This window comes from Pipistrellus kuhlii, unplaced genomic scaffold (assembly GCF_014108245.1).
Source record: "Pipistrellus kuhlii isolate mPipKuh1 unplaced genomic scaffold, mPipKuh1.p scaffold_m20_p_1, whole genome shotgun sequence".
NCBI classification, from domain to species: domain Eukaryota; kingdom Metazoa; phylum Chordata; class Mammalia; order Chiroptera; family Vespertilionidae; genus Pipistrellus; species Pipistrellus kuhlii.
This window is the reverse complement of record NW_023425404.1, coordinates 154,836,957-154,852,596: the sequence shown is the minus strand read 5'-3', so window position 1 is coordinate 154,852,596 and position 15,640 is coordinate 154,836,957. Positions and strand designations below refer to the sequence as shown.

The 15,640-nt window shown below is 38.9% G+C and overlaps 1 protein-coding gene across 2 annotated transcripts in view; it reads left to right on the top strand.

The window, feature by feature from the left end:
* The first annotated feature begins 4,865 nt into the window (after positions 1-4,865).
* ART3 (ADP-ribosyltransferase 3 (inactive)) overlaps positions 4,866-15,640 on the top strand; it is a 43,401-nt gene continuing 32,626 nt past the window's right edge. Inside the window, exon 1 of one of the 2 annotated variants that reach the window (XM_036413162.2) lies at positions 4,866-5,135. The gene's annotated coding sequence lies outside the window, so the exon portion shown is untranslated. Of the gene's footprint in view, positions 5,136-5,966; positions 6,109-15,640 lie in introns of those variants that run through there. The other variant, XM_036413155.2, reaches the window with a different exon arrangement.

Below are 15,640 nucleotides of genomic sequence, written 5' to 3'. Positions count from 1 at the left end.
GAGCGTCAGTCTTCGGACTGAAAGGTCCCGGTTTCGATTTCGGTCAAGGGCATGTACGTCGGTTGTGTGCACATCCCCGGTAGAGGGTGTGCTAGAGGCAGCTGGTTGATGTTTCTCTCTCATCGACGTTTCTAGCTCTCTATCTCTCTCCCTTCCTCTCTGTAAAATATCAATAAAATATATTTAAAAATAAATAGATAAATGTCTCACTTGTGGACACTTAAAAAAATCACACCTAAGGGATTTTTAATAGGTAAATGTATTTAATGTATAATTGGAAGATTTTAAAATGCTTTCTTGCTATTTTCCGTCTTTATGTTTCCTTCCTAATGTTAAATATACTCCCTTTAACATTTTTTTAAAATATATTTTTTTGATCTTTTACAGAGAGGAAGGGAGAGAGATAGAGAGCTAGAAACATCGATGAGAGAGAAACATCGACCAGCTGCATCTTGCACACCCTCTACCGGGGATGTGCCCACAACCAACGACATGCCCTTGACCGGAATCGAACCCGGGACCTTTCAGTCCGTAGACCGACGCTCTACCGCTGAGCCAAACCGGTTTTGGCTCCTTTTAACATTTTTATGTGGTTTGAAAGGAATACATAATTTTGTGTTTTGCTAGTAATCTTTAAAAAAAATATTATGTATAAACTAGGATTTCATTCTATGTCATTATGTTTTAAATAGGCATAATTCATGTAGCTGGGGTGGCTGGGTTAGAGTGTCTTCCCATGCACAGAAAGATTGCCAGTTCAATTTCCCATCAGGATACATAGCTAGGTTGCAGGTTCAATTCTAAGTGGAAGCACATACAGGAGGCAACTAGTCAATGTTTCTTTCCTACATCAATGTTTCTCTCTCTCTTTTTCTCCCTCCCTCTCTCCCTTTCTTTTTTTCTCTTCCTCTCTTCCCCTCTCTCTAAAATTAGTAAACAAATAAATAAATAAATTATATATATATATAATTTTATATATATATAATTTTATATATATATAATTTTAAATTATATATATATATATAATTTTAAATATTCTAATATCCATGTTTAAAACCTAAAAAGAAACAGTTGAAATTCATTTTGATAATATATTTTATTTAATCCAAACCATGAAAAAAGTATTTCAATGTATGATCTATATAAAAATATTAAATGAGATTATTTTAGTTCTAAGTCTTCATATTGGACAAGCAACATTTCAAATGCTCAGTAGTCACCCTAGTCAGTATGGTTCAGTGGATGGAGCATCAGACTGCAGGCCAAAGAGTCCCAGGTACAATTCTGGTCAAGGACACATACCTTGGTTGCAGGCTCATCCCCTGGTCAGGGCATGCAAGAGGCAAGCAATCAATGTGTTTCTTTTATATTGATATTTCTGTCTTTCCCTCTCTCTGAAAATCAATAGAAAAATATCCTCAGGCGAGAATTAAAAAAAACAAAAATGTTCAAATGCTCAGTAGTCAATTGGTTAGTAGCTACCATTTTGGATAGTATAGGTTTAGTTACTCATTTGGAATTTAGCATATTATACTACCTTGACACTTTATTAATACTATAAAATAAAAAGCTAATATGCAAATAAACCAAATGGAGGAACAACCAAACAACCAGGGGCTATGACGTGTGCTGATCACCAGGGGGCACATGCATGGAACATGGCAGGTATCAGCAGCAGGCAGCACTGAACAGAATATGGTAGGCATTGGCAGAAGTGGGATGGTGGTGCAGGTGAGCGGGGGTGCCAGACCAAGGTGGTGTGCCAGTTGCTGTCATCTGGACTAGCCTCTGGTAGTTACTGAAAATTCTTTGCTCCCACGTGCCACAGTCCTGCCCAGCACTCGCACTTACTATTGGCACCAGACCCACTTGCACCCACTGCAGCACTAGAGCTGCCATTTGCATCCACAGCTAGCACCCAGGGCACTGGCCCCAATTGCTCAGTGCTGTCAGTGGGTGCAAGCAGCAGCTACCAGCCCCAATCGCCCCTCAGAGCTACTCCCCCTGCTTCTGAGGGGTGATTGGGCTGGCAGCCTCCTCTCATACCTGCTGCCAGTGACAGCCCCCCTTGCACCCACTGCTAGCACTGTCCCCACTCACACCCACAGCTGGCACAGGAGCCACCACTCAACCCTACTGCCAGTGCCTCGTGCAGGTCCCGATCACTCAGCACCATCAGTGGGTATGAGCAACAGCTGCCAGTCCAGATTGCCCCTGAGGGCTTCTCCACCTCCCCTTGCTCCTGAGGGGCGATCAGGGCAGTAGCCTCCTCTCACACCCACTGACGGCACCAGCCCCACTTGCACCTGCTGCTGGTGCCGGCCTCAATCACTCCGCGCCATCAGCACGTGGGAGCGATGGTAGCAGAGTGGGGCTGTCAGCAGACAGAAGACTGGGGCGGCAGGAGGGGCTGGTGGGCGGTGGGGAGAGGTGTGGAGGATGGGCCAAGACCCATAGCTGTGCCCACCTCACAGCCCACCATTCCTTTCAGGATGCATGAATTCATGCATTGGGCCCCTAGTATTAAATAAAGAAGGAATGGAGAGGAGAGATACGTGCTTTTTGTTTTATTTTAGAAACTTTTCTAAGTCTCCCTAGTCCTTTTGTTCTTTTCCTCTTCACTAAGTCATTATATATGCTTCATTGTTCTTTCTCTTTGATTAAGCATGACAAAGATTAAACTGCACTGTCTTTTTGGTAGCACTTGCCTGTTCTCTTGTTTCTGGAATTGGATTGTTCCAGGTTCAACCACTCAACCAAGTTTTCCCTTAAATTTAAAGGAGACTCCAAGGAAACTAATCTAGTTTCTATAATTAATCAATAGACTCTTCTACCTTAAATACCCTTTAATCTGTGAATCATCTGAAGTTTTAGTTATGATCTCATGTTACTCATTTAATGCAGACTTTTCAAATGTTTTTAAGTTTTTAAAATATTTTCAAGTGTGTAGAGATTAATACAGAACTTTTAAAGATTTAATTCTCAACCCACCATTCACTAAGACTATAAAAATATATTGATTACAAAAATTAAAACTAATATCATGGATAGTTTGTCTAGATAAATTAGTGAAAAGTGGGTTAGAAAGGAAACTTAGCCGGGACCGGTTTGGCTCAATGGATAGAGCGTCAGCTTGGGGACTGAAGGGTCCTGGGTTCAATTCCGGTCAAGGGCATGTACCTTGGTTGCAGGCATATCCCCAGTAGGGGGTGTGCAAGAGGCAGCTGATCGATGACTCTCTCTCATCGATGTTTCTAACTCTCTATCTCTCTCCCTTCCTCTCTGTATAAAATCAATAAAAAATATATTTTAAAAAAAGTGTTATCAAGTTTAAAAAAAAAAAAGAAAGGAAACTTAACATTCCTATCCTATCTAATAAAAGAGAAATATGCAAATTGACTGTCATTCCAACACATGAGATGGCTGCCCCCATGTGGACACAAGATGGCCGCCACAAGATGGCCAGCAGGGGAGGGCAGTTGTGGGTGATCAGAACAGCAGGGGAGGGCAGTTGTGGGTGATCAGGGAAGCAGGGGAGGGCAGTTAGGGGTGACCGGGCCAGCAGAGGAGCGCAGTTGGGGGCACCCAGCCCTTCAGGGAAGGACAGTTGCAGGGGATCCAAGCCTGCAAGGGAGGGCAGTTTTGGAGGAACAGGCCTGCAAGGAAGGGCAGTTGGGGGCAATCAGGCCTACAGGGGAGAGCAGTTAGGGTTGACTGGGCCGGCAGAGGAGGGCAGTTGGGAGGGACCAGGCCTGCAGGGGAGGGTAGTTGGGGGTGGGGGCAGGCTTGCAGGAGAGGGAAGGTGGGGGGAACCAGGCCTGTAGGAAAGGACAGTTTAGGGTGACCAGGCTGGCAAGGGAGGGCAGTTAGGGGTTACCAGGCCAGCAGGAGAAGGCAGTTAGGGGCAATCAGACAGGCAGGCAAGCGAGTGGTTGGGAGCCAGCAGTCCTGGATTGTGAGAGGGATGTCCCAGATAGGAGAGGGTGCAGGCAGTGCTGAGGGACACCCCCTGCCCCATGTACAAATTTTGTGCATCAGACCTCTAGTTTATTATAAATTACTATTGCTTAACAGAATCCTGTTATTTGTTTTTATAGAAGGCTGATGACTGACTCACTCCTAGAGAAGAGGTTGCCATACATGTGATAAGCACCTAAAATAATATAAATATACTGAACATATTGAGGTAGAATCCTTAACTCTTAAGAGTATAGTAATATAGTACCTGATGCTCTGTCATAAAGGGATTAGTACATTTAGGGAGTTGCCAGTGGACATTATTAGGAGCCCTTAATGGAATACTATTTCTGTGATTTTTTTACAATATTATTTAAATATTCTTCCCCCAAATCAGACAAATCGTGCAGGATATATCCAAGGCAGCCATTAGGCACCAGCAAGTCTTACAAAAAGTTGTAAAAACAATTTTTTAAAATAATTAAGATATTTAAAAGCATTCCGAAGAGTTAGTACATTTTGAATAAAGATGTTTGAGTCTGTACTTGATCTGTTTCTTGTACTTTAATATAAGAAGACATTTGCAAAAGCTGTACCCTGCTAATGCAATTTGGTACGTATTTGAGAATGAGATCTACCAGAGCTCACATTACATAAGGATGATTTAATCCTTAATATGTACTACCCCAAACATTGTAGTCTCAAGTGGATGTACAAAAGAAGGGATAATTTTCAGTGGCCACCATCACTATACTGACCTTTCCATGCTTGAGAGAGCCACTGCCAGCCATTTACCTTCCCTCCCCTTGTCAGAATGCCAGAAGGAATTAAATCAGAACCTTGGCACTCCTTGTATGAATGATTACTGAACTCTGTACCAAATTTCTGATGTTAAAGGGGAGATAGGTATCTGTACTCTGGAAAGATGAGACAAAGAGAAGAAATAAGCTTTTAGCTTCCAGTGATTGAAGATTTGAAAAATAGTTATAATTCAATTTACTTGGCTTTTAAACTGTGCCTGTTCATGCTGATGAGATACAGGCTGTCTATATCTTTTTCCTGGAGTTGGATAGCTTTCCATTGTCTTAATTTATTACACAGGAGAGGGTTTTCTAAGCTAAGCTGCCAGTGATTTCCTGGACTACAACTCTTGATGATCTTGGTATCTCCCCTGCCAGGTAAGTATGAACTACAAGTCTTTAATTTTCTTGAAAATCATTTATGCTTTTGATCTACCATTCCTCTTCTTAAAAGAAAACTTAATACTACCTTTTTGGAAGGAGTGTTATCAAATAATCATTATATGCTTTCTTTAACTTGGACAAACATAGTATTGATAAATATTGTTTCTTTTATCTAGAACCAAATTTACTTGCCTTAGGATGTTATATTTTGCCAAGTGAATACGGACGAGTTGATTTTATAAAACTATAATTAATAAATGTCAAAAGAGAAGCTTCTTGGTTTCTTTTCACAGTAATTCAGAGAGGGAGAAAAGAATATAGGTTTGAAAATGAATTGCTTTCCTTTGGAATTTTTGGTAAAATTTTAAAACTTCGTATGTTAAAATTTAGAACTCAGAAGAAGAAACTATCAAGTGTGTTACCTTTTTTATTAGATTAACCATCTTTTCAGTGCCCTCTAGACTACTCGCCACAGAACATTTGCTGTAATTTGCATGTATTTGAGCCAGGAGCAGTGGGTTGTACAAAACAGCTTCAACATCACCATACATTGCAGAGAAATCTTTTTTCTCACTACAAAGGCAGCTCTGTGCATGGCCTTAAGTTGGCTGCTTGGAAAATGACCGCCATCAACAACTGCCCAATCAATGTGGATGCTAATGTTAATTTTCCAAGTTGGGAAACAGCATGCCTATTGTTAGGGGATAAAAACATGTGAGAGATTTGCAGTGAGCAACTTTATAAACAGCTAATTGAAAGAAGCTTGATTCAGTAAGAAGAGGGAAAAGTGTGTGGTAGCTTCACTTATCATTAGTTTATTATCTCTGCTACTTAAGCTGGAAAACGGGGGGAATAGATCTGGCTGGTATTATTTGAGGGCTAATTAGAAAGAGAGTAAATTCACAAAAGGATTTTGCCTGGAGAGATGTATCCTGCATGTGAATGTTAGAGGAGCTATGTATTCAAGGTATGAGCTACATTGCATTGTATGTTTTTTTTAATAGAATAAATAAAATGTCCATTTATATGGAATATTTCAGTCCCATGGCTTGCCAGTATGAACTAAGGGTTAACTAAATGGAATGTTTAAAATAGGAGATATAATTAGGAATGTGAAAAAATATGATTGGAAAGACATTTTTTGGTTATAAATATTACATTATCTTGATACTTACAAGGACTTTCTTTTGGATTCAAGACAGGAACAACTCTTTTTAAATATTTAGATAGACTGTATATTATTTTGTACATTATGATAAGTGCTATTTTCATTTTTAATTATAAAGCCAAGAAAATATCCTTCTTTTTCCTATTTCTAAGATTTTCCTAACTTCCTGACTCCACTTTAGAATCATATAAAACCTAGCTTACTTTCTCTATTTCTTGCTTTCTTATTCTACTTTTAATGTGTAGGTAGATAAGCAGTAAGAGGTGTGGTCAGGGAAACGGGGCTCACTCCTCAGCTCTGGTTTCCTATCTCTCACCTTGTCTCTTTAGTTGGGGGCTGGGTATACCGTGGTAACAGGAAGGGTGGTGGGGACCGTAGTAATTGCCATTGTTGTTTGGATGCCTGCCATGTGCCAGGTGTTGTGCATAGTGTCTCACGGGTTCTTATAATATTTCTGTAAGCAAGAGAACCACTGTTCTCTTTTTAAACAAGAACATGGGGTTTCAAGAGATTATGTAACTCTTTCCACAAATCATTGAACACATTTAGTAAGTAGCAGAGTCAGGGGACAGCAGCAGAAAAAGCACACTGGATATCCTGTTGTTTTTTGTGATTAAAATGGTGGACCGAAAGGCCACCTCAGAGGTCTGACTGTATAACCCCCAGACCCATGGCTCCCTGGAAAATAGAAAACTCAAAAAAATTGGAGTAACTTGGAATAAATAGAATCCGAGGGTCCTGGTGAGAAAGCAATCAGGAAAGCTTTTAGAAAATCCAGAGCCTCATTTTTATGTCATTGAATACCAGGCGAATGATGAATGTGAGGCTCTTAAAACTTAATCTTTTTAGTAATGTTTACCCTCTATTTTCCCATCATGACTAGCAGTATTAAACCATAGAAAACTTAAGAATAACTGATGCTTATTCAGAGGTAGAGAAAAAGGGAAGAAGCCTGTGTTCTTTCTATAATTTGATGGGGTGGACAGAAACTTTGGTCTGAGGCAACAGTAGGCAGCTAGCATGTTGATTCTGTCCCTGGGAATTTATTCCAGATAAGGGCCTTAGGTCCTTCCAGAGGAAACAAGGAAGGATAGAGAAGGAGGAAAAGCAACTGCTGGAGGTCATCAGTGACAATGCTGCTCCCTTATTCCCATCCCTCCATCCCACTGCCTTCTACTTTTCTCTAGCCCAGCGTTTTTCAACCGCTGTTCCGCGGCACACTAGTGTGCCGCGAGATGTTGCCTGGTGTGCCGTAGGTGCAGACAAGACAAGAATTTTATAATTTTTCACTATTTTGTTTACTTAATATTTCATAATAAAGTAATTATAAAATACTTTCTTTGTGTTTATTTGATTCCTATTCAAGAGAATTACTTTATATATAGTCAATATAGGCACAGAGTTAAATTTTTTAACATTTTCTAATGGTGGTGTGCCTCGTGATTTTTTTCATGAAACAAGTGTGCCTTTGCCCAAAAAAGGTTGAAAAACACTGCTCTAGCCTGTATTCCATATAAATAGCCTATATTCTATCTAAATGGTAGCCCTATCCCTGGATAGTGTTTATAAGTGGTTAGAGCATTGATCTGTGCACCAAAGGGTCACGGGTTCGATTCCTGGGCAAGGACACTTACTTGAGTTTGTGGATTTACTCTCTACCCCCTGTGGGGGCACATGTGAGAGGCAACCAGTCCATGTGTCTCTCTCATGACACATCAGTATTTCTCTCTTCCTCTTTTCCTCTCCCCCTCTCTCCCTCTCTCCCTCTTCTCATCTTCCCCTTTCTCCTTCTCCTTTTCTCTCTTCCTCTCCCTCTGTTTCTCCTTCTCCCTCTGCTTCGTCCTCTCTCCTTCCATTTCTCCCTCCTATCCACTCTCTAAAAAGCAATAGAAAAAAATATCCTCAGGTGAAGATTAACAAAACAAAAAATAAACAGTAGCCCTACTTGTTACCTCACTCCTCCTCCAAGTCCCTTCTTTTTCAGAACCCTTGAAGTTTGATTTTACATATTTGGAAGAATGTCAGGGATCAGCCCAGTTAGTAGATGGAGTCCATGAGAGTTAAATTAGTAGAGGGAGACTTCTATTTATACCTGTGGTGTCTTCCCAAATTCTGAAGAATGTGTTGAGTTCAAAGCTGAGTCAGGAAATCCAGAGACATGTAAACGTATTGCCAAAAGTGGGGGACTCCAGAAATAAATAGTTCTCAAATTGTCAAGGATATGAGAGTAAGGGAAAAGGAAAAGAGAAGCAATTTTAGAGTGAGAGAAGAGTGGGCTTAGGAATTGACAGGAATCAACATTATGGTTTAACAGACAAAGTAATGGGGCATTAGATGTGTTTATATAGACCAGGAAAGAGGCAGAGTTCCTGTCAGATTAGGCACAGACTCAATAAGCGAAAAAGATGTACTATTTTTGACATCTCAAGTTGAGGCCCATAATACATTTCTCCATAGAAAAATAATACATTTCTAGGCTAGCCTGCTGAAATAGAGTTAACTCAGAGAGAAGCTGAACTATAGGCTTTAGAGTTAACTCAGAGAGAAGCTGAACTATAGGCTTTGTCATCTTGATAGAAAATAATGGGCCTTTAAATGAACTTTTGAATTAAGTCCCCTTGATATGTGGGGAAATACCTGTAAATTAGAATAAAAATTAGCCAAACTTTGGGATCTTATCATGGCTGACAGATATTCATTAAAAAAGAATTTACTCTTGAACATTGATAGCAGCCAGTTTGGTTTTTATCCATAATATTCGAAGCTCTGCTGCTGCATTATTTTTTTCTCTTCAGAGGCTTCTCATGGCCTGCTGACTGCTGTAGATAGCTGTGCTGGAAGCTAGGGTGTCCCAATTGAGTTGGTCAGAGAAGAAACCTTTATTTATAAAGTGCTAATTGCTCATAAAAGTCAGGTGCAGTTTGTACAATAAGTTTAAGTAGAATCAGACTTCATTTAGAATTTAGCCAAGAAGTTCTGCGGTCACTTTCATGAATGTTTTGATTGCCATGAATGCCTTTTTCATCTTACTGTCAAGATTACCTGTTTTGTTTATTTTTTTAAACCCAAATAAATAGCCATTATAATAATGGTTTATATTATTTAAATGTTATTTGGGTTTGTATTCTTTAAAATTGAAGAAAGATTATGATGTGTGAAATACTGTGGATAGGAGCTTTGGGAGTCTGAATGAGTTTCCAGATAATATAGAGACTGAACCTGAGCTTCCTATAACTGCCACCAGGCTTTTATATTGCTCTAAAGAAAGATTCTGTCTTTGAGTGATATAGAAAGTTGACAAAATGCATGTATTAGCAGTTACTGACTCAGTAAACTTTAAAATTCTAGGAATCAATCATTGCTGATGCATTTGTATAGAGAAATTCATTTCTATCTTTCTGTTACTTTGTGCAAAAAAGGGAGGGGGAAGAAAAACTAATTATTTAAAAGGTGAGAAAAAGAACAGGAATTTTACACATACACACTACAAACATAGTAAGCATGGTCTTTTTGCAGAAGAAACTTATGTTTGTCTTTTTCTATAGTTAGGGTATTTCCCCCTATGTTTTGAATTAAATTTGTAAATTTATAAGTGGCTTTTTTTCTGTTGCCTTTATATTCATGGTGCAGGGGAAGAATCTGAAGGCAGGTATTTGCTTTGGAAAGTCCAAAGGCATAAGTTCTTTTAGTTTTCTTACTGTCTTCCCTTCCCTTTCTCTTGCCTTTTTTTTCTTTATTTTTCTCTCTCCGTTCTTACTTTTCTTTCATTATTTTTATTGATGCTTTATTAATGTTGCATAGAGATCCTACATATCATAATTTTCACTTATAAATTCAAATGTAAATAAGAACAAACTACTTTCAAGTAATTAAAAATACTTTAACCAAATGTTGATGGACTTATTCTCAATTAAATATGTAGTTTGAAACAAATCTAAAGCTACAACTGACTAAAATTTATGATTAAATTATATACTCCCATAATACAATCATTTATCAAAGAAAAAATAACACCCAATAATAGTTAAATCCAATAAGAAAGTTTTAGCATTTATAACTACAATATGTTCTTTTTACTTCACTTACTGTCCTCATTCTTAGTACTTATTTATCTTCACACTAGAGAAGGACATACTGAGCTGGTTCTCTTTTATTATTTTTAAAAAATTTAAATTTATTGGGGTGACATTGGTTAATAGGATCATTTAGATTTTAAGTGTATGATACAAAATCTGTGTAACAGGGCCTGGTTTTTTTTAACTGCGATCAGGGTCATGATTATCTGAGGTTACCCTGAAGATTTCTTCAGAGCCATTAGTCATTCCTAAAATTACTCTAGCCAGTGCCTTTTCCTTTCTGGAAATATCACTTATCACGTTATTCCCTCCAATCCCAAGCTCTCCATTCTCTGTAACACTTCTCAGTGGCTTCTAAAGCTTTGGAGAAATCATCCTACTCATAGGCTTGAAGCAAATTAGGTCATTTTACAATCCTTACTACAGGCCACAAAGTGATTATTGGGTAGTTCATTATCCAAATTTCAGAAAAAAGAAAACAGGTACAAAAAGAGATGAAGTGATTTATTAACAATCCCTGACATTTGTTTAGCACCTTGACTTTATGGGTTACAATGTATCATAAAATCTGATGTGCAAAATACAGTTTTGTGAAGTAGGCAGGGCAGATATCCTTTTACAAATGAAGACACTGAAGCTCAGACATGAGTCACTTGCCTAGAGTGGCACAAATAGAAACTGGTGTCATATGCTCTAGTCAGTTTAGCTCAGTGGATAGAGTGTCAGCCTGCAGACTGAAGAGTCTTGGGTTCAAGGGCATGTTCCTCATTTGCAGGCTGGACCTGGTAGGGTGCCTGCAGGAGGCAACCAATTAATGTATCTCTTTTTCTGTCTCTCCTCCTCCTTTCCATTCTCTCTAAAAATCAGTGGAAAATATTCTTGGGTAAGAATTAACAATAACAAAAAGAAACTGGTGTCATTAGAACTTGAATGCAGATCCTTTGATTTCTAGCCCACAGCACCTCTCCTTGTCACACCACAGTGGCTCTCCCTTCCTCTCTAAAAAAAATCAATAAAATATATATATTTTTTAAATCTTGAGATGGGTCTCAGCAATCTAAATTTTAAACATACCAGGGCTTATCATAAAAATCTAACATGCTGTGTAAATAATAGAGACTTTTGGGTTATCCTAAAGTTCCAGAAACTGGCTTTGTATTATCCTGCAAAAAACATGACCAAATGCTTGTGTGCAGACAGGGTCCTCATTGATCCCAGGGGTAAATTATAATTTCCTCCAGTGTTCAGAGTTCTTTCAAAGATTTTGAAGTTCTGACCAAAAATAAAACTTGGAAGTCTAGGATCCTGGCCAAATTAATTTTTTTTACAGAGAGGAAGGGAGAGAGATAGAGAGCTAGAACCGTTGATGAGAGAGAAACATTGACCAGCTGCCTCTTGCACACCCCCTGCCGAGGATGTGCCCACAACCAATGTACATGCCCTTGACCGGATTCGAACCTGGGACCTTTCAGTCCACAGACCGACGCTCTACTGCTGAGCCAAACCAGTTTCGGCACATCTCAAGATTTTGATTAGCAAAACTAAAGGGGGTAGACGTGGGCAAAATGGGTGAAGGGGACCCAGTGTATGGTGAAAGAGGTTAACTAGACTTGTGGTGGTGATCACTTTGTAGAGTATACAAATATCAAATTATTATGTTGAATACATGAAACTAATGTTATATGATAAATTTACCTCAAAAGAAAAGATAGCCGGGACCGGTTTGGCTCAGTGGATAGAGAGCGTCGGCCTGCGGACTGAAAGGTCCCAGGTTCGATTCTGGTTGAGGGCATGTGCCTTGGTTGCGGGCACATCCCCAGTAGGGGGTATGCAAGAGGCAGCTAATTGATGATTCTCTCTCATCGATGTTCCTAACTCCCTATCCCTCTTCCTCTCTGTAAAAAATCAATAAAATAAAAATATATATATATATAAAAAAAGAAAAGATAGCAAAACAAAGCATTAAAAAAAGGTGTCAGACCCATTTATGTAATCAACTCTTCTTACTTATAAGAGGAACTACCCCTTTTAGTTTTGCTTCCCTTTCTTTAAAAGCAAAGATTTCCTGTTTCAGAAGGGAGTAGGATTAAAATAAAAGGCATGAAGTTATCTTCAGTTTTCTTTTAAGTTTGAATGATGTTCCAACAATAGTTACTTCATGGGGCTTTCCAGCTTTAGGAAGAGTTAAAAACTAAACTCTTGATTATATTAGCCATGCCCAGGGACTGAGTTTTCCTCTATTCTTCATGTTATATACAATTTTCATAGTGCTCTTTTATGCATTTAAAAAGGAAATGTTCAGGGCTACAAGTAAAAATTCTTCTTTTTATTCCCCTCTTGCTTAGGAAGGCATACCTTCCACGGGGCTTTTCCAATCAGATCCTTTCTACCCTTGTTTAATGTCGTTAATCCATCTACTTTTAGTCAGATAAGACAAAAAATATGTTTTCGTTATGTTTCAGAGTCTTAGTACTCAGTTTATGTATGCCTTGAGATGAAAAAGGTTGAAAATCTCTGGCCTAGAACATTTTAGGTGCTCAATAAAATAAATGTTTCTCTAAATAGTTTTAAAAAACTGTTCCACAGTAGACTCAGTTACTTTATTTGTGGTGAATATTTATAGGTTGGACTCAGACGCTTTGCTTTAGATTTATTGAGAACCAATCAAGTTATCTGATTTAAATAATAACAAACATAAAGGCTAACTATAGATTTCAATGTAAAAAAATTTTGGAGTGAAATATAGAGCTGCAAAAGAGATTTGTAAGACAATAGAAGGTTATCTAAGAACAGTTGCAATTCACTTGGCTTTGGCTTCTATCAGCACACAGGAAAATAGTTACTGGATAACTTTATGCTTTCCACTTACAGGTGGTACTGTCACAACGGTGATGAAAATAAAGCTGATGTACAAATATTAAAGCATTGACATTGAATATTATGGTCTGACATATAATGTTGTATGTGAACTTGTGACTAAGTGTATCTGTTTATAACATTTTTGCTAAGACCTAGAGGTGTATACTTTTAAGTCATAGTTCCTCAAATTATAATTTCAAGTGACCTGAAATAGGACCCATTATCTGTCACTGGAAGTCCCTATGAGTAAACCTTCTTCCCAAGGAAGTGGACATTAGATCTAAAAAAAAGTCAAGTTGTTGCCCTTAGGTTCTGAGTATGCTGATACTGTTCCTGCTAATGTTTATCCAGGCAATCTTAAGCCTAGTAATGCTACTGACTTTCTTCCCTCTTTCCATCCCTCTCTTTTTCTTTCATGGACATTTATGAATGCCTATAGTGTGAAAGACATACTAACAATACTAGGAGATGTGACAGTATGCTAACATATATCGTGAGTGACATATGAGAAATTTCTAAAGGAGTATATTTTGTTTTTGTTTTTTTAAAATATATTTTACTGATTTTTTTACAGAGAGGAAGGGAGAAGGAAAGAGAGTTAGAAATATTGATGAAAGAGAGACATCGATCAGCTGCTTTCTGCACACTCCCTACTGGGGATGTTATGGGGATGTGCCTGCAACCAAGGTACATGCCCTTGACAGGAATCAAACCTGGGACCTTTCAGTCCACAGGCTAATGCTCTACCCACTGAGCCAAACCGGTTTTGGCTTAAGGAGTATATTTTGAATATCATACCTCCCACACTTCAGTAAACCCACTCCACAAATATACATCTGCACTTTGAAGTCATTGCCATAGAGACCCATTTTCCTTCGTAAGAATGTATTTGTTTCTTTCACTGCAATAGAAAAAGAGTTTGAGAATTAAAGCCTAGAGCTTTAAAAATCTACCAACAAAAAACATGTTCACAAGCATGAAAATATATTACCTTACAATTATTATCTATTGAATGTTATAGGGCTAATATTCTGTATAAGTACCACGTAGATATGCTTTTCATTCCCAGCTATAAAGTCTGTTCTGTTTGTATGTTGATCACCTTTAAAAGTAAGTCTAAGGACAGGAAAAGTTAGATTATGCCAGAGAAAGTTGGTCCATAGGATAGAGGAGAAGGAAATAACATATAGAAAGTGCCCCAAACAAGAACAGAGAGTAGACGAATTGATTCCAGAACAGAAAGAAAGGGAGAAGGGGGAAAGATCAGACTCCTATGTCCTGGCTCCTATAGACTGAAACCATGGAAAAAGTTGATGTAGCAGTTTAGAAACAACCCAGTATGTTTCAGGAAATTCTTGAGCAGTGGAAATTGTTTTCTTGCCTCTCTTTGGGCCATATTCAAGGTCTCTTAGAAAAATAACATGTCTAATGTGGGACCACCCAGTCAATAAGCTGGAAATAGCAACATAGCAGGATGAGCTGGGAGTAGACATAGGCCTCTCTCCAGTTTTCTGTAAAATCAAGGTGGTTTGATGGAATTCCTAGGTTTTGCTTTGTGCCTCATGAACATCACTGGGGCACAAACCATTTAATCTAGAAGATGTTCAGCAAAGTCGAGGAAGCTCATTTAGGATTTGTGGGAGGACCACCTACTAAGGTGGGAGGACATAGAAATTATTCTTTTGAATACCCAATGCCAGGAGACTGTGGTTTGGAATTTACCAATTGAGCATTCAAAATCTGTAGAGAACACCAAATTACTGAGCCAGTAATTAAATGTCATCATTGTTGGAGACCAGACTAACAGCTAGAACTAGCAGAAAACAGACTACAGTTTTCCGCAGTAGCAGAATATTACAATGTAGATGAAGAACCATATGCAAAAAAGGAAACTAGAGAGAGAAACCAAGATAGCAGCATAGGTAAACACCTGAACTTGCTGCCTTGCACAACCACTTCAAAACTACAACTAAAAGACAAAATGGACATCATCCAAACCACAGGAAGACTTGCGAAGTAAAAATTCTACAACTAGAAGGGAAGAGAATAGCACACTGAGACTCAGAGGAGCTGCATAAGTAAAGTGCAGAGGTACAGAGGCGCATGCGGAGAGGGTTGGCAAGGGAATACGATTTGGCTTTTTCAAACAGCAAGGAGATACAAGCTCCCAACTGCTCTGAACTCCAGTTCCAGGCGAGACTCTAGGGACCCAGACTCATATGGGGAGAAATTGGACTGTCTGGCAACAGGTGGAACTCTAGGGCAGCTTTCCCTCAGAGGTGCTTATAGCTATTACTGTGGGACACTGAGACCCAGGGGTCTTGTAGGGCAGGGCTGATGGGAAGCCATTGCTGTTTGCTTCACCCTGAGTCTCTGCCCCATCCAAGCTGTGCAGA